The 19967-nt window shown below is 39.1% G+C and overlaps 1 long non-coding RNA gene and 2 pseudogenes across 2 annotated transcripts; 2 read left to right on the forward strand and 1 right to left on the reverse strand.

The window, feature by feature from the left end:
* The first annotated feature begins 2367 nt into the window (after positions 1–2367).
* LOC148737839 (uncharacterized) lies at positions 2368–8649 on the forward strand (annotated as a pseudogene).
* Positions 8650–8895: 246 nt separating this feature from the next.
* Positions 8896–10718, forward strand: LOC148737840 (uncharacterized). Its single transcript, XR_015997061.1, has 2 exons — positions 8896–9357; positions 9509–10718. It is a non-coding gene; the product is annotated as an uncharacterized LOC148737840 (long non-coding RNA).
* Positions 10719–11051: 333 nt separating this feature from the next.
* Positions 11052–12874, reverse strand: LOC111323035 (uncharacterized; annotated as a pseudogene). Its single transcript, XR_015997060.1, has 2 exons — positions 12616–12874; positions 11052–12225 (listed from the first exon to the last, which is right to left on the reverse strand). The product of XR_015997060.1 is annotated as an uncharacterized LOC111323035 (transcript).
* Between the last annotated feature and the right edge of the window lie 7093 nt (positions 12875–19967).

Below are 19967 nucleotides of genomic sequence, written 5' to 3' on the forward strand. Positions count from 1 at the left end.
GGCTGCGAAAAGATAGTGCTTGTCTCTGGATCGTTTTGAAGTAATTTGAAGTTTTTAAGAATGATGGATTTAACTGAGTGGTTGTGAGGGTGAAACGTGAGAGTGAATGGAATGCGGTCGGAATCTTCCTTATGCGACGTTTGTAGTGCTGAATGTCGATCAATAAGTTGAGCGCGGTGGTAAACCGCTTGAACAACGGAAGTAGGGTAACCACGTTTATCGAAGAACTGGCACATTCATTAGGCGCGTTCCTTGAACATATATAAAGTCATCGACAAAGTCCAGAAAATAAAGTACACTTGAAAAAGTTGTATTAAAGTATTTTCTCAGATACTGATATGAGATGCTAAAATATGCAAGTTATCAAACTCGGCTACCCAGTCTAAGAACTCATATTTTCTTTTTGGTTTGACATCTAAAGGACCTGGATAGGATAGAAAGCTGTAGTCTGGGACAAAACTAATTTAGGCACATTCGGTTTTTTTCTTTTGCTTTCTTTTTCTTTTTCGTCTAGTTCTGAAAAATCTGGATTCTTTACAAGTGTTTTTTCTCCCACTCTCATTACCCATGGTGGTAGTTCATGATCTCTTGGTAATATAAAGAGGCTTTACATTACACACTGTCGCGTACTGCAATCCATATTGAGCCAGGAAGCGCTGACTAGAGGATAAGGGGTGGGTAAATTAACAAGGAATGTCTGGAGTTGGGAAATATCGGAATAATCGCATAAAATGTATCAATAGATTGTTGAAGATTACAGAAATCCTGTTCATTTCTTCAGGCACATATTCGCATGCTACGTTCAGCCCTATATTGCAAGGTATAAACAGGAAATACGACCTGTATATTGTGCTTGAAATTAAAGAATTTCTCGAAGGTTGTATAAAGCAAACTTTGCATATTGTAGTAAAGTCCAGTCTTTGTGTTTTGATCTCTCAAGGGTGGATGAGTTTAATTATTCGTACGCAGAGCTGTCTACAACGGAATAAAGAGAAAATTTGTGTTAAGTCAGGCTACGTCCATATCCTATTATATTCTTTTATTTTTTTTACTTCTCGTTTTATACAACTTTCTTTATATTTACACCTAAGATTATATACACAAAACCTCAGCAAACCTATTTCTGGTTCAATACTGTACACCTTCTTTATGCATTAAATATTCCTACTGCTCCACACAAAATAAAACCTCTTTTACCTAAAAGGCTTTGAAAACAACATATTACGCACATTCTACTCTGATACGGAGAAGAAAGATCTTTGGCTCAGGTCCCGCAGATTCTTATTTCGCTAACCAGGAGTGTCCTCTTAACCGCGTGGAATGAGTTGACAGACAGTTGTCAACTTTTAGGCATAACTCGTTTAGATTGGGCACGAGAGGTTTAGCCAACTGAGAGATATGTGACTTCAAATCGGAGAAGAACACTCTTCAGTTAGCATTTTATCATTTTGACGATGTTAGGGGAAGGACAGGCATTAAGCTCTACCGCTCTATCTCAGCGAGATAACAAGAAATTTTCCATATTAACACAACAGCAGCTCGATCTGGAACTTCCCTTGTTGCTTGAATTTCATGGTTAAAGCGAACGAGTAAATATGTCTTGCAAAAAACGAAAATCGATATTACTTTTAAAAATGATTAAAACAATTTATTCAACATTTCCGGATCCGTTAACCGTAACGGAAAGAAATTACCATTATCCGTAGAACAAGTCAAATGCTTTAGCTGCTAGCCGCAATAGCCATCACCCCATTGTGACCCTCAGAGGTGAATCTGTGGACTCTCCATCATTCGATTTTGCTCATCTTACCTTTTCGTCTGTTTATACATCAATCCATGAATAGGCCATTGGTCAATCTGTTTTTAGTGTTCAGCTAAAGGATTTCAATGCCGTAATGAGTTTATCAACACTGTGTTCGTGCTTTCCCAGAAAAGCAAAAAAAAAAACCCAGTCGTTCACCATTAATGTTCCGAAATGGTGAATGATTGAGACTTTCAACGTTTTCCGATATCTGAAAACCTACGGAAAACTCACTGCTCATCCTCAGTAAAACTCAAGAATAACACGAATTTCATCGCAAGTTGTTTAGCACCAGGAAAATACCAATGAATATCCCGTTCACATGAACGTTTTTCTACAGTTTTCCCGTGCGCACGAACGCTGCATTTTCCAAGTGTTTTCCCACACAATAACGGACGGCGAATCCCATAAAAACAGGATATTTTTCGATTGTTTTCCTGCTCCACGAAAGCGCTATTGTATAGCTTGTTTTACTAAACAATTTACCATAGTTCTCCGGAATGCGCGATCGCTGCATTTTTTAAGCGTTTTCCCGCAGAATTACTAACCGAAAATGCCATGAAAACATGATGTTTGTCGATTATTTTCCTGCTTCACTGAAACACCAGTGTATAGCTCGTTTTCCTGAACGTTATTTTACTGAATTTTCCCGAGCGTGCGAACGCTGCATTTGTCGAGAGTTTTCCCGCAGAATACTCGATGATGTGTCAGCAAGCGCTGGATACAAAAAGTTGAAAGCCTTCAACTTTTTCAAAGAAGGTTACAACAAGGATCTTCAACTTTTCCAAAAAGGCAGCAATGTATTTGTTACAGCAGAGGCTCTGGCCTCTTTGAAATCCCAGAAATACAAGTCTGTTTTGGTTTTTGATCGAACTAACAACTATATAGTAAAGGGAGCTTGCAAGTGTCCTGCGGAGTAAGTACTAGTAAGAATTTTTTTATGATTTCAAGATAAAACTTGCCATTTGGGAGCCTCAAATACCTCGTCTATAATGGATGGGTTATTCTCTTTCCAAAAGTACAGTAGTATTATTAGCTTTTCTTGCCTTTATATGGTGCAAGTTTGACTTGGCCCAAACAATACGTCTTTTCAGAACTTAGGTTGCTGTATTTCGATGTCTTCTTCACAAGATAATCATAGAGTTGGACAAACGTACATGCGGGTAGTTCTCTCACGTCTTTGCTCCACACGCAGTTATTAGCTTCCCTGATGATTATTTCAAAAGTAACATCAGCTGTATAGGATGTAGAAAGCACAGAATCGTTGTTTGTATCACTCAAAGGACCGGCTTTAGATCGTTCGACAAGAACAAAGCAACGCAGGACAAGATGTTCTTTTTTCCGCTTGTTGGCTCGCCAAAATTCCTGAAGATCGCCTTCAGCTCTTCTACTTTGAGTTTTCTTACATCGTTTGTAGATTTGAAATGATTTAGATTGCTACGATTATCGCTTGAAGTCATGTGTGAAGTTCTAAACAACAGTTTGCCAGGAAAACTACACGAAGCACGCAGTGTTAGCCTCAATCTGACGACTCGGCCAGCCGTGAGGGAGACTGTGTGCGAACTGTGTCAGGAATTCGAAAATGGAGTATTGCGAACGGTAAATGCCATAAAAAATTAAGTTCGTCTATTGTTTTCCTGCTCCACGAAAGTGCTAGTGATATGTTGTTTTCCTGGACGTCTTTCTATAGTTTTCCCGAGCGCGGCCGCTGCATTTTCCAAGCGTATTCCCAGAGAATTACTAATAGCATGAAAAAATTATCTTCGTCGATTTTTTTCCTGCTTCATGGAAACGCTAGTGTATAGCTAGTTCAACCGAAAGTTTTTCTCTAATTTTCCCGAGCACGCGAACGATGCTGTACTCACAGAATTACTAATGACCGTAATTAAGCAATGAAGCCGTGTTTTTCGTCTTTTGATTTCCTGCTCTATGGAAACACTTCTGAACAATTTGCATTCTTTTGCTATAGTTCTTTTTTTTCCAAAGCACAAGAGCGCTTCATTTTCCAAGCGTTTTACCTTAGAATTACTAATCGCTAACGTCAAGAAAACACGATGTTTTTCAATTGTTTTCTTGCTCAAGGGAAACCCTAGCGAATTGTACGTGTTTCGATGTCAGAGTAGATTTGGAATCTCCGCGGATTTAAATCCCCGGTCCAAGTTCGTCAGCGGATTTGGAAACCCCTACGCAGATTTGGACCGCCTACCGAACTTTCCATTAAGCGTCGTTTGTATCATATAGCCCTAACCTAAAACCCTAATCCTAAACCCTAGAACCTAACCCTAACCCTAAACTCTAGACCTTAATCCTCAGCGCCTTCGCTCAGGTATGTAAGGGATGATGTTTTCACTCAGTTTTGTTGGGGGGCCAAATCCGCCCTCTAAGCGGATTTGGACCGGGGGTCTACAGAATATTGACCATGATTGGGTCATTTCCGCCAGGTAGTTGGGTCACTTGCATTTATTGGATCATTTTCGCCAATGGCCACATGTCAGGTTCTGCTAATTAAGAAAGTAAAAGTCATTTGAAATGACTGGGTCATCTGAAACAGTTAGGTCACTGGAACCAATTTGGTCCTTTGAGGTAATTTAGTCATTTCAGGCAGTTGGATCACTCGAGGCAGTTGGCTTTAAATGACTGACTGGGTTATTAGAGGCAGTTGGGTCACTAAAAATAAAAGAAAGAAAAAGCCATTTACTATAGTAAATGGCTTTTTCTTTATTATCTTATTGAATATTAATTATTTTTTTTTTATTTGACAGGAAATGAAATTATTTCCTAAAGACAGAGTTCTCAATCGTATGTAGATCGGAAGTCGAAATAGAATCCAGTGCAGGCGGAATGTTCATGGAGATCACCGATGTACTTGTATTTTGGTTTAAAGCCTGCCTTCGTTCAACTTCCTTTTAAAAATGGCTGCTTCAAGATACAACTCCTACTTTTTAGAGCAAACAGCATCTCAGTGAGCTATACCACTAGTACCCGAAGTTAATATTTGCATCACATACAAGACAGCTTTATTGAGAGCTTCGAACTAAGGCTTCTTGTCCCTCTTTGCTTCATAGTATATTCAGGATATGATTATTTTATTGAAAATATTTACTTTCTATGATCTTTTCGGATGCTCATTATCATACAGAACAACGAGTAAAATAACGATGTGAGCTCTGTTCGTTTGACCCGACCCTGTTTTGAACTGTTGCAAGATGTCCATACAATGTCGCCTTAACGTCTAAGTTTAAGCGAGAAAGCTTTCTTTTACTGAAGCATTATGCAGAATTTCTCTGGCTTATTGAAAACTTATCGCAGAAAAACTTGTGAAGGGCGAAATTTACCAGTGCAGTTGACTTGGTAAAGAGACTAATCAGGAAAGAGGGGAGTGGTCTAAAGGAAATGCTTTCCCAGCATTCTTCTCTTTACAACTGTTTTCTTTTATAATGTATGTAACGAACAACAAATTTTCCTGGTCAAATGCATTTTTTATAGAGAATGTCCTAATCCAAGGGTTAATCAAGCTTTATTGGGACGTAGAAACCACACTCTTGAACGCCTGTTTTATTCTGGCAAAGAGGGTCAGTTTGGCAAGAAAGTTTTTTTATGTAGGAAAGAAATGAAAGTTACATAGATGATGACTAACACCCGATGTTGAACTGAAGTAGCTAGAGGTGGGGACAAAGGAAAGGCAACATTTGTACCTTGCAACTGTTTTCAGTTGGAGCTAATGTATCGCTGCTGTGATCTGCTGCTATTCTTAACAATACGAGTTGGATTGGAAGCATTCATTACACTTGTATTTTAGAATACTCCAAAATATTCCAGAATGTTCCGTTCTTTGCATGGGTAGAGAGTCATAATGGTGCATTTCAGGCACCCCTCCCCCTTCTTCAATTTTTCAGAAATCATAACAATTATTATTTCTGATTGTAGCTGATAAATTGTTGCCCTGATCTCCTGGTATTCTCACAAATGCGATATGCATTAGACGCGTTCCTTGCACAAATATAAGACTCCAAACTTACAGCCACTGCAGCTGGGTGTTGTTACTGAAAATGTCTGATGGTAATTTCTTCAACTTGTTGTTACCCAAATGCCTACCGAAAATAAATTAAATGTAGGATCAATTGCATGGTATTCGACAACAAAGTTCAGAAATAAAGTATGCTTGGAAAAGTTATATTTTTTTAACCTACTGTCATAAGGGACTAAAGTATGCACGTTATCGAACTAATGTTGTCCAAGAAGTCTTGTTTTCTTTTTGGTTTGACATCTAAAGTCCCCGGAGAGGATAAAAAACTACAATCTGGGAATAAACTAAATGAGGCACACTGGGTATGAGGCGCCAAAGTGGACAAAAATATGAGGCGCCAAAATGGACTAAAATGCCGTTTAGCATTTTTTTTCTTTCCAATTACATAAATATGTTCTAAACTCAAGATTTTTGTCCTCAGTTTACATATTAGATGCTAACTTAGTAAAATATTTATACTCTTTTTCGCATTTATCTTCTCCGAAGTTACCCGGAGATCCTCGAAGAACAATCGAACCCCCAGCTTAATCTTTTTTTATCTATTTTTTTAATTTCATCTTTTATTTATCTTTCATTATTAACTTATTTATTTTTAACGGCCGTGAAACTAAATAATAAACAGCAAATCATTCGTCAAACTATAGGTTAACATGGTCAGCGTCCCTATAATCGAGATCTCGGTCATTCATTACAAGGGTACAAAGAAAATATAACAATGCCTAAGTCAGTCTGCCATTTATTCAGTTTCAATTCCGGGAAAGCAGTGCTTAGCAAAATTGATAAGCTCTTCCGTTAGAGACAGGCCTTTCTCAGTCCTCCTCAACAGACCTTGCAGGTTTTCTGTCGGACTATCGACCGACCATCGACCGACTGTCGACCGACATGTCTGTCGCCATGTCGGTCGCCATGTCGGTCGCCATGTCGGCCGACACTACCTATAGTAACATTGATCCTTCCAGCTTACCTTTTCGAAGAGCGTACAAGCTCCGGATATGGAAAAAGGATATAGAATATAGACATAGGTATAAGAATATAGACAAAGGAAAAGGAACTTGCCCAGAATCCCTACATTATAGGGCAAGGGCCAAAATAAGAGCGGACGAGGATTTCAAAAAAGAGATCAAAAAAGCAAATCCGTAACAACGCGGAGCAAGAAACAGTAAAGGCGATCATGTGCTTTCATCAATATGAAATCGGTGGTTTTAAGACCGAAATAACGAAAAGAAAACGAGTCAAAACGGCCGGAACACTGAACACTAAGAAGTGCAGTACAATCGAATCAGCGCGCGTGGCGCAAGCTGAAAGCAATCAAGACAATGTAACGATCGAGACAGTCAAAAACATAGCTGTTAATCTACAGGGAGAAATCGCTTAGTTGGGCAGTATGATGGAAAGATTAGAAACAGTGGAGAATAAAGAAGTTGAAAAGTACACACGTGTATTCTGACTCCCAATACAAACATGGGTCAAGAAACGAATCTCAAAAGCCAAGCGGCTAGCAACTAACAAGCGCAGGGAGCGCAGAGAAGTCAGACGCCAAACACGTTCAATTATCAAAATAGAGGCGAACAAAACGCACATAAAAAACCTCTCAAATAAAGAACTTACAAACGACCAGCTTAATTTAATGGCAAAAGGGCTTAAATTCATTCCAACACCCGTGACAAAACAAAAACAGGACAGACAACAACTATTGCGTGACTTTTATCAATTCGCAAGGAGAATGCGTCTGATTTACATATTCCGAGAGGAGGACAAAAAAACCCATCCCTGCCACGTCAAATCTGCATGGCTACCACCAATACAAAAATCAGTCGCCTTTGAAAGCTATTTAGAAGAGGTTAAAAGTGACCTTTTAGAAATAGAACTAACAAAGCCAAAAGATCATTTGCTTCCGGTCGAACGCAAAGCGCTCAGGACCTTGAAACGCGACTCTGAGATAAACCTCAAAATGGCCGACAAAGGAACAACAGCCGTAATCATGAACAATCGCGACAAAATTTTTAGAAGGCCAAGCTCTACTAGATAACAAAGATAACAACAGGCCTCTTGCATCACCCATGGTTAAAGACCTCTACAACGGTAATCATATAGACGTAATGACTATAAAATGGCTTCGTCAAACCCCAAATCCGCCTCGAACTCCAGAATTCTACACCCTAACAAAAATACACAAACCTTCCCCGGTCAGCAGACCGATAGTGTCAGGGTGTGACGGCTCTACAGAGAAACTGTCATCATTTGTCGACAAACTCCTTCAGGCGATAGCACAAAAACAAAAGTCGTATCTTAAGGATACTACAGACTTCGTCAATTTCATAGAAAATATGAAAGTCCCGGAGAACGTAATACTTATTTCAATGGACGTTACGAGCTTATTTACAAATATACCACAAGAAGAGGGAATAGACACTGTATGCAGAGCATGCGAAGTATTATACAGAAATGGAACTCCTATCCCTACACAACGACTAAAACTAGTGCCTAGACTAATTCTCCAAGAAAATTCTTTCCAGTTTAATGGAAAGCACTACCTTTAAACAGATGGTACGGCCATGGGCACGAAAATGGCAGTCGCCTTTTCTAATATTTTCATGAACAAGGTAGAGACAGAAATCCTTGACAAAAGCCTTTTCAAACCGTTCGTTTGGAAACGTTATACATAGACGACATCTTCTCGCTAAGGAGTACAAACAAAGCAACAATAGAGCGTTTCATCGAAAAAGCAAACAATCATCATCCAACAATAAAATTTACGCCTGAAATTTCCGATAAGGAAGCAACATTCCTGAACACCTACCTCTACAAAGGCTAACGATTCGAAAAAGACGCAAACCTTGATGTGCATACTCATTTTGAACAAACTTAGACATTTCAGTAAACACATTATAGTTCCTGTCACCCACAAGGAGTTAAAAAAGGCTTCATAAAAGGGGAGGCCCCTAGACTTCTCAGGACAAACTCCTCTCAAACAATATTTGAGGAGAAAATTGCAAATTTCAAAGCGCATTTGCTAAAGAGAGGCTACCGAGAGGACCTCATTAATACAACCCTCTCAGAGGTGTATTTCAACATAGTTAGTAGAGGGAACTGGTTATGAAACCCGGTAAACATCAAAGGCCGATGTCTTTGTTATGGTTTTCCCTTGGTCACGTGATCATGACCGTGCACAAGGAAAATCAACATGGCGATCGGAGTGACGTGAATGCGCGGAGACTTACGCTGTATTTCGCCGGATTTTTAGCTTAGATTAATCTCGATTCGATGAGTGTTATAGCTGCACTACTCATTAGTCGTCATGCCTGGAAATAACCGCGCTGTGTTTGGCTGTGGGAGTTGTAGAAGAACGATAAGAATCGGTATTTGGAAGTTGCCCACAGCGAAGGACGAGGCACACAAGAAATGGCAAGATGATTGGTAGAGTGATATCAAAAAGACGCGTGAGATCGACCATGAATTTCGAAAAAGGATCGAAACGACAAGGTGTTTACCTGTGAAAAACACTTCGACGTAGAAGATTTTGAAATATGTAAGTACGGCTGCGATATAAGCTTACAGCAGAAATTGAAGACATCCTCTCGCTTTCCATATGGTTTTGTTTATTTACGATCTCTGTGAAATTTTCTTGAAGGTTAATTTTCATCTTTCTTATTTGTGTTTTACTATATTTTCAAATGCAGTTCAAACGGCGAAAATGACGAAGGAGAAACCACGATTCGGCGCCATCCCTGCATTAAACATGCCAAGAAAAAGTCACGAGTCTGCAAGGCCTACGCCAAGACCTGCTCGAGCGGTTGTCGAGGAGCACGATCAACAACCCAAGGCATGTTACAAGTCGTTTGGTGAATTGTGCCAACGAATCACTGGCTTGAAAACCCTGAAAGGGTGGAACTTGAAAACAATGTCAGACAGACTTATTCTGAAAAAGATCATAGAACCTTTCCTTCTCCCAGAAGTAGAAATAATGATCGATGACAGTCTTGCACACACTTTGAAAGCTTTTGGTCATCCCATCTGTTTTACTCACCATAGTTCAGTCAGAAACATTTCAGTATGTGAAATTGTAAGAGAGCTAGAGTGCTATAAACTTTGCTGTGGAGTGGAAGCCAGTGAATTAACAAGCCAGTTGTTTCATCATGTAATTCCCATAAAATGAAGACCCACTTCAGGCATGTTAGCGGGGTGAGCAATTTCCCAACAAAGGTTTCTGGAAGTCAAAGGACTGCCATCTCACGTGCGAAAAAGAAGTCGGGGAAGGTGCATGCCCACAATGTTTGGAGTACCTGCTTTTCTCAAGAAAGACCATAAAAGCATGTAGAAAAAAACTGAAACTGTAATCAATTAAGTCAATTCATCATTGAGGAGATTAATCACGTAGCATCTAGTATACATTTTGTATTATAGAATAATATCTCAATTATATCATGTCATTTGATGAAGATTTTTTAATGCATGTTCACTTAATAATGACAGAAAGCAATTTTCCTTTAAATCTGTTGTCATTGCAAAATTGTAGCCATCTATATTTCATTTGACTTTTTAATGCAGTCACAGGGGTAGGAGGTTTTAGTGACAACAAAAGGACTATGTCTAAGTAAAGTCCCTTTCATGAAAAATAGTTAATTGGCCCTTTTTAGTTAATTGGTCATCAACTAGTGTCTACTGATAAAATACTCTTGGCTGACACACTTTAGGGTTTCAGGAAAGTAGAAATAGTTGTTTCAAAAGGGTATAAAAGTTTGATTTTATTGGGAGCATATAAAACAAGAAGTATGATTTATTAACAATCCATTCCCAAGTTCTTATAATCTATGTCACTGGTAACTTGAATGAATTTCATTGTTTTAACAAACTCGAATCAAAGTTTAAAAAAAATCAAAGTTTACAATACATTTAGAATAGATAATAATCTTTAGACAGGGTGCGTTCTCACAGAAGTGGTTTTCAGAACGGCTATGTATATCCCACCCATCCCACCCCAGGAGAGGACATCCATCACACAGTAATCTCGTGTGTGGGAAATTAATGTCTCCTTCCCCAACCCTGCAGGAGACGGGACCTCCACTTATTCGTCCCTATCCAAGAAGACTAGAATATCTAACCATTTCTTGAGGTTATAGAAAGACAGCAAATTCTTCTCAATTATTTTAAGACCCTGAGTGTTGGTCCGGCCGGGGCTCGAACCCTCGACCTCCCGCACAACAGTCCGGGGCTCGAACCCTCGACCTCCCGCACAACAGTCCAGCGCTCTATCCATTGAGCTAACCGGGAGGCGGTTGAATTTTCCTCACGATTTATTTTCCTCACTGCAAATGGTGGTACTGATCATAAGCTACTAATTAAGAAATCAGAAATGTGAATTAACAGTCTCATTCCTGCCTTTGTTGGTCATCACCTTGACAACTTCTACTCATTTCCTTGCGTAAAGCCCTTGCTTTGGTTTGGGTTGCTTTGATCTTGTAATGCTGAATGACATCCTTGGTAAAAGAGAACGAACGTACATGTACATACAGACTAACAATGCCACGCAAGACATCCTTACAAACATGACTGTCCGGTTCAAGTTCTGCATCTGATATCATCAAATTGTAGTTAGCAAGGATGTCACTATCACTGGTTGCTTTGTTAGTGATGCCAGAAATATCCAATCTTTGCAAATCATGCTTTGATGTGAATTGCCTAAAATGACATTCTGTTTTTAAAAATATTTGCTGTGCAGGCTGAGTAATTGACCAAAGTCCCCAACGATTCAAGGCTGAGACAAGTTTCTGGCCAGAGTCAATTATGCTCTTCAGTTTCGCAGCTTTCAGTATTGCCATAACTTGTTGGCTCTCACTGAGTTAGTTCATCTATGTTTTTTGTGTAAGTTGTGCAGAACATAACCTCCAAGATATTGCATCCCAACTTTCTCCTTATCTGAACACAGTTTTTATATTATGACTACTTTCAGTAGAGTGTTTTTGTTGCTTAGAGTATGTCAGTAAACAGTCAGCAACTTTGGTTGCAAGTAGTGTTGCTGCATTCCTGGAAAGTCCACTGATGAATTGGGTTGACTTTATGGCAACTGTTGCATAATATTTGCCATAAAACTTTTCTGCAGCTCCATTTCTTGTATATCCTTCAAAGATTGCTTTTATAGCAGAGAATTCTTTGCTGTCTTTTTGTAGCTGTTGGTATGAGTAATTGCTGAGCTCCTTCCTTAAAGTTTCTGCAAAAGCTTTCTTTTCCTTAACACTGCAGACAGCACGGTCAATTATTTCTGCAAGAACACTCAGGCTTGCACCTGCTCCAATCCTTCCTTTTGATTCTTGTGTTTTGTAGCCCTGTGTCTGTCACAACCTCCACTTGTTTTGTATTTCTTTCCGCAGTCGTGACAAAAAATTTCTTGACGCTGAGCCTACAAAGATATTACAAAAATTACCATTGTAAAATAAATAAACTACTTAAGAGTTTAAAAATAAAAATTCGGTGGCCACTTTTTTCGATCAAGAGAGTATCGTGAAGCCGCGAAGCTCCATCAATTACAAGGTTTACCACTTAAAACAATTTCGAGAAATCACTACATTCCGGAAATTTGAGCTCTTTAGAAGCTTTTTATAGGTATTTATATATTTTTGGCAGGAGCCCTAAAGAAGATTGCCTTCGAAGAAACGGCAATATAAAAGCATGGTTTTTACACCAGCGTTTGTTGAATTTCGTTTGTACACGCGTCGAGTAGCCCATCTGTGGCAAATTTAAGCTCAGTAGTGCGAAATCACAACTCGAAATTGCAACTTTTTGAACTTACATTTCTAACTGCGACGGAAAATTGTTCTTCTACTTCGTCATGGTCTTCCAAAATACCCAAGATCGCTTCAAAATCTTCTCCCTACACAAACAGATCGTCTACACCGTCCGCCATCTTGAATGAACTTGTGCACGGTCAGAGTCACGTGACGGGTCTGTTCAACATCACCGACCGCGCTGTTGTTTAACCCTTTGATGTTTACCGGGTTTCATAACCAGTCTCCTCTACTAACTATGATTTCAAAAACAAGAAACTAGCTCTTCAACAGAAACAGAAGACGAACCAATGAGTCTTGCCTTTTGTTACATGACCAACCATCAGGGCCAAACCTAAAGTAAATTCTCATGAGAAACTGACATTTAATAGAAACACAATCACTACTGAGCGAAATATAAAAAAAATCTGCCCCTTGTATCTCACAAAAGAGGACGGTCGCTCAAAGACAAACTCGTGAGGGCCAAACTTTGAATAGACGCGCGCTGGGGAGTTGTGTAGGCCTGTCGACCCCATTTTACATTGATACATAATTGGGTAGGCTGCGTTGGAAACTATTAGTTACAATTGTGATTGCGTTACGCGGAAATACCATATTCGTTGATTTTGGTTCAAATTGCAACGAACGTGATCGGAAAGAGTGACGTAGCGGATATATTTGTCAGTTTTAGAAATCACTCTCTTAATTAGATAAGACATGTTAACTTCATTGTTCTCTGCGATGGACATGACCTTAAACCTTGCCTGGTCATGTCACTAGTGGCTAGTATCAGCCAATCAGATTGTTTAGAATCAAGTATCAAAAAGGCGTTCTCTCCGTTTAGTTGTCAGAGTAGCTCTTTGCACACCCGTTGTAACAGAGTGAATACCTGCAAAGAATAAAACAGTTAACCTCAGTCGACTCTGCAGATTGAGATCAGATCGTTAGGGTTAGATCCTCAGTAAACGAGGCAAAGGTTTACGAAAGCTGGAATACGAACAAATGAATCGTTCTCAAGGTTCAAATTGTCCTCCTAAAACGTGCCTTCGCGCTACTAGAACTCGGGGTTAAAAAACAAGCCTTCAAAAATTCAGGGCTCTCCGGGTAATCATCGAATCCGGAAACCATCCGAAAACCATCGAATAATATCCGGGTAACCTCGGAGACCTTCGGATAGTTGTCGGTTAATCCTCGAAGTACACTCATACACTCTTCCAAAAAGACTTGAAAAAAGAAAAAAGAAGAATTATTCACTCCTTTATTAGTAGCCGAATAGACTACTAATACTGTAATATTACTACTATTACTACTGTAATAGTCTATTATACGGTGTGTCCAAGTGCCATATTGACAAAATAGCAGAGAGTTCAAAACGCAGCCGCCAGACTTGTTGTTATGCAGGGCAAATTTTGCCACATTACACTGGTACTCCATCAGCTGCATTGGCTTCCTGTCTCATTTCGTATTAATTTTAAGGCTCTGCTTTTAACTTTCAAAGCCATTCGGAAATCCGCACCGTCCTATATCGATGATCTTTTCAAAGTGAAGCCTTTAAATTCAAGATATGGACTGCATTCTAATGACGGAATACTACTGTCTTACCCGAATTTAAAAACTTTAAAAACCCTAGGCGACCGTGCTTTCGTTGCTTCGGCGCCGAAACTCTGGAATGATTAACCTTCGGAAATTAGAATGGCTAAATCCGTCGACACTTTTAAAAAACTCCTTAAGACGCATTTTTTTAGTAAGGGTTTTTATTCTTAGTTAGCTCAGCTTTTAACATTTTATACTACACATGATGTAACTGGTATCTATTACAAAGCATTGTTGTAATGATGTAATTAGTATTTATTTTATGCATTGTTGTAGTGATGTAATTAGTATTTATTCCATACATTGTTGTAATGCGCAGTTGATCATCCCGTCATGGAAACTGCGCAATATAAATTTACAATTATATTTATTTATTAATTTTAATTGAAAAAAACAAGCCTTCAAAAATTCAGGGCTCTCTGGGTAACTTCGGAAACCATCGAATAATCTTCGGGTTAATCATCTGAGAATTTTCGGAGCTCATATACTCTTCGGAAAATCATCGGAGTCGTTTTGGACATGACAGGACGCCAAATGCGTGCACAGTAAGTACCTTCCGTTGTCCTCATACAAAGCCTTAGAAACGTTTTGTAAGGCTTTGTATGGGGCGACGGGAGTTACAGTGCACACATTTTCCGTCCTGTCATGAAAAAAAAAACAGACGTTGAAAAATTCCGGCGGGATTAGTTCCGGGTTTAATTTCCAGACTACCTTCCACAAGTTTATTGAAGTTGGCGGAGGCCGTGTGTATTTTCAAGTTGATCGAAGTTGGCGGAGGCCGTGAAAGTTTACTGAGTTACGGGCTAGTGAAAAGTTTATCAAGTGAAACTACGTTCATTTTGAAATAAATCTTCTTGTTGCTGTTCCGATAACCCTGCGTTCTGTTTTGACTGCAAATCACCTGTCACTCAAACATCGAACTCGTAACAGATTCCAAATTCCTCCCTTCGTCTTCTAAGAGTTCTCTCATGATCAGAAATTCCCAGTAATTTAGCAATGCTAGCCCAGCGAAGGTGACCTTTTTCGCCACTGCTGCTCACTGGGCATTGGCATTCACAAAAACAGGCACTCTCTGTATTTAAACCTTTGAGTCTCGGTCAAAGATGTGTTGGTATATCGTCTAAACTACTCGTCAGGCCAACAACTGAACTATTTGCAGCGCTGTTAGTGGGTACACTCTGATGAAGATCGCCAAACGTTGTACAGATCTCGGTCATTCGATCAACAGCGTTTTCTAAGTGGTCCAGGTTTGTATTCTGGGGTTCCCATTGTTGACTCAAGTTAGCAATTTGACAGAGAACTGCTTGAGTATTTTCTAAGAATATCTCTAGCTATCTCTATGTCGCCTCTTCCTCGACGGTATAAAGGCATATCGTAGCTTTTTAGATAGTCTTCAATTCATAGCTTGAAAATTAGCGCAAAAAGGGGGAAATGTCAATTACATCGGCGTCCGTGATACCCTTGCCCAACACCGCTTTGTGTAGCATACATTTGCATGTTAATTAGAAGCGTGTTTGAATTACCACGAAACAATTTAACTGAGAATAATTCGCATACTAATTACAACGTATTTTTTGCAATTACCATGTATTTTCTGACTGAGAATAAGATAATTTATCATTCTTATGAGCAAAGTTTTTTTTCAAACTTGGCATGAAAAGAACATTATTAGAATACTTTATTTTTTAAAATAGAATATAATAAGAACATTAGAACATCTAAAACATTTCAATTAGAATAATTTTTCTGTACTTGTAGCGGATTTTCTTTGCAATTAGAATGCAACTGAAGAGTTAAAAAAATAAAGGCGAAAAAGAGCATAAATATTTCACTAAGTTAGTATCTAATATGTAAACTGAGGACAAAAATCTTCAGTTTAGAACATATTTATGTAATTGGAAAGAAAAATTGCTAAACGGCATTTTTGTCCATTTCGGCGCCTGCTACACTGTTTTTTTTTTTTATCAATTTATTTATATAAACATATATTTTTAGATATATTCTTTTGAAATGCTTTTTCTTCCTCCTCTCATCACCTATCATCCTAATATTACAATCTCTTGGTAATATAATGAGCTTTACATTATACATTGTCATGTACTATGGTTTTCGTAAAAAGCCGGGGGACACTGACAAGATGATAAGGGTTGGGTAAATTAACAAGAAATGTTGGAATAATCACATAAAATCTCTTTATCTTTATATATTGTTGAAGATTAAAGAGACCTGTTCCTTTGTGCAGGCACATATTCACATGCTACGTTCAGGCCTATATCTTAGGTAGTGACAGGAAATACAATCTGTATTATATTTTGCTTGAAAGTATTAGTCGAAAGTTGTATAAGGCAGGCTTTGCATATTTTATTTTACCGCCGCGAAAGGGACAAGAAGTACTTTATTCCAACGGGTTATTATTCAGACTTAAACGTAACAACAGAACAAGAAGTTAATATTTTCCGAGAGATAAAAGGATCATCTGCTAGCATACAAAAATTAAAAGCGGTATTGCATCGCGTTGTAGCGTACGAAGTTGCCGAAGCTGCCTAATTTTTCATTGCTTTTAGGGCGGGACAGCAACAGCCATTTGGGCGTATTTTGAACTTTTCGATTATTCAGAGGAAAAAAAGTACGATAAAACTTTTTGATATAATCTTTTCGGGCCAACTGCCGCTGACGATTGCTGCGCCAGCGTGCTTCAGGAAAACCCTATTTTCTAGGCAACCGACCATCATTTCCTTGGCTGCTAGGAATTTATCTACAATGACTGATATGCGGCTCCATATTCATGATTTTCATGCCCCATAGTTTGAGCCATCTGTGACAAATTTGCTTTGAATCCAGTGTGTTTTCCTATTTTAATTATTCTTCCAGGAAGGCCATCTGCTTAGCCACGGTGGACGGGCAGTCTTTCTCGAAGATCGCAACGCCCAGCTCTGGGGTAACGCCTGAAAATTTTACTCTGCAATCTCAGAAGGGGCAGTTTGGGCTGTGCACTAGATCATTCCTAATGTTTTTCAATTTAAAGCATCTTTGCCTTGTCGAGAACCGAGTGCCTTTCCTCTATATTATACACTTGCCATACTGTATCCGCCACTACACGTTGCAGCGGTGCTGAAAAGTACTCACGTATTCTTCAACTTAAAAAGAACAAAAGATCAGCGTGTTTGTTGTCAATGGATATAACTTCTCCTCTCCTTAAACGATGTCTTCTGTGTTTTTTGAAGAGGAGACTGCTTTTCTTCAAACAAAAGAATGGCTTAGATTTCTCCAAAAGAAAAGTAACGGTCGGGAAAGACTGGATCTCTCACTGAACCCATCTGTTGAGAACGACTCAATAAACCCGCGTTTAAACTCAACGTTTTACTTTATTTTGACCAAGAAAAAGCACCTCCGTGGCGAATACTCGGTCTGAACAAAAGGGCAAAACTCCTGGAACTAAGTAAAAGTACTTGACATTTGATCCCTGTCACTCATTTCTAAATACGGTACATGTAACACAACGTCACGTTCTCTAAAACACCATCAGTTTGGACAAAACAAAAAAAGAGGATAAAAAGATGGCTATAAAAGATGACTATAGATTACACGCGTGAGCAATTAACATTTGGTAAAAGTGAGCAAGAATTATAAGGAAAGAATACCATTGTTTGTAAAATTGTGGCCCAGGACTTGTGGGTCTGCATGTCATGCAATCCGAGAACAGCAGGATGCAGTTCACGGCAGTAACTTGTGAAGCCAATGCACAATCCATGTTTGGCGCTAATGCATGGTATGTACAAACTCATGAAAAATACTCAAATCAAAGTGTAAATATGGCAGACATATTGATTTTACGGTTCATTACCAGTTTCAAATCGTATCCGTATCGTATGGGACGATTTTACATTTTGGCTTGTTTTGTTTGGAGAATAACCGCTAACATTTTAAATATGAAGTAACCTGAGCAACAGAAACAACGAAAGTTGAACTAAATTAGCTTTCTATCCAGAGTGTAGAAACGATTTCTCGCCCCAAAACTGCCTGACGTCTTTTGAACGTGCGCATTGTTGATCTTTCACCTCGAGTTGCGTGACAAGGAATGGCGTATTTTGACCTCTGTGTTACTTTTCTTTGAGGTCCTAAAATTTCGTAGTCTTGAGTAGGCCAAAAATTGTATTGGATTTTTGTGAATAAGAAGCCTTGTTCTTCGCTGGATTAACTTGGTATAACCCCATGCTATGTACCAAGGTACGATTTCACCCTCTCAATTTTGCCATTCCTTTGTCGCCTAAATGAGTGGAATAACATTTGACGATAAAAACTTGCGACAGAACATTGCTTAGAATAATACTAATAATAATAATAATAATAATAATATCGTTTATTCAAACCTCTTTCAGAGAATGCTGAATTACAGGTTTATAATATCAACAAGAATTATAGGAAAAAAAGGAGGAAAACTGTACAAAATGCATTAAACTACATACAAGTAAAAATAGCAATTACATAAAAATGATAATACTAACTGAAAATGATAATGTTTATTTTAAAAAAACCAGTATGATTAAGCTGGCAAGTATTTGACTATCACAAAGTTCTTAAAACGATCGATGGACCCTTTTGAGTGATAGTGAGTACGATTTCATCTTAAATTGTAGCGGTCTGAAGATTTACGAACGTCGGCATACATTGCAGTATAAAGAGGGTTGTCATTATGAATACGACTTAGAAAGGATTCACAGGCAGCACTACGGCGTGCATCAAGGGTTTCAATACCGGCTAGCATTAGGGTATCTGAGTACGAATGACCTGGCCAAATAATGGTGAGAGCACGCCTCTACACTGACTCTAAGGTCTCAGATAAGTAGGACGGTAAATTGGCAAATGCAGTAGAGGCGTACTCAAGTATGGAAGCTGCCTTAAAGCAAACAACCGTCTGTTAGCCTTCTTCAGCAGGTGGTCAACATGCGTCCCCCAGGAGAGGTCATTGGACAAGTTCACGCCTAAGAGCTTGAACGACGAGATCTCTTCTATAACAGCGCCCCCCATTACGACCTGGGGAGCCTTGTAACTATTATACTGAAGGAAGTCAACAGTCATGCACTTACATTTAGTAGGATTAAGGCGCATGTTATTGATGTTAGCAAAATATTGGATGTCATTCACAAGGAAGTTAAGTACAGAAGGAGAATTTCTTGGAAGAATTTCCATGATAGTTAAGTCATCAACAAACTTGATACGCAAGCCTCAGGAAACCATCAGGTCATTAGCCATGCAAACAAACAAAATAGGCCCTAAACGGGTACCCTGTGGTATCCCACAGCACAAAGCTTGGGAAGTAGAACTGACCGTACCTATGCGCGTAACCTGAGATCTACCTTGTAAGAAGCACGCAAGCCAACGTACCAAACTGGCGTCTAGATTGAACTTAGATAGTTTTTCTATGAGGATTTTATGGTCTATTAAGTCAGAACCCTTACGAAAGTCCGCGAAAAACAATTGTACAGCACAGTTCCCTTTATCGAGGGCTTCGAGAATCAAATGGAGTAGGTAAAAAAGGAATTGTTCCATACTTTTCCCAGCAACCGCAAACTGCTTGACGTCAATATCCGCTAGTATGGAAGGGAGAATCCTGGTGAGCGTGAACCCTTCTAATAGCTTGGCCACTTGACAAGTAAGACTGATGGGGCGGATGTCCTCTTCTATTTTCAGAGGTGGTGACGTCTTAGGCAGGGGGCGAACAATCGCTGACTTGTGAAGGGGAGGGAGGTACCCCTCGCTTAATGACGAGTTGTAAATGCCCGCA

This window comes from Stylophora pistillata, chromosome 2, assembly GCF_964205215.1.
Source record: "Stylophora pistillata chromosome 2, jaStyPist1.2, whole genome shotgun sequence".
NCBI classification, from domain to species: Eukaryota; Metazoa; Cnidaria; class Anthozoa; order Scleractinia; family Pocilloporidae; genus Stylophora; species Stylophora pistillata.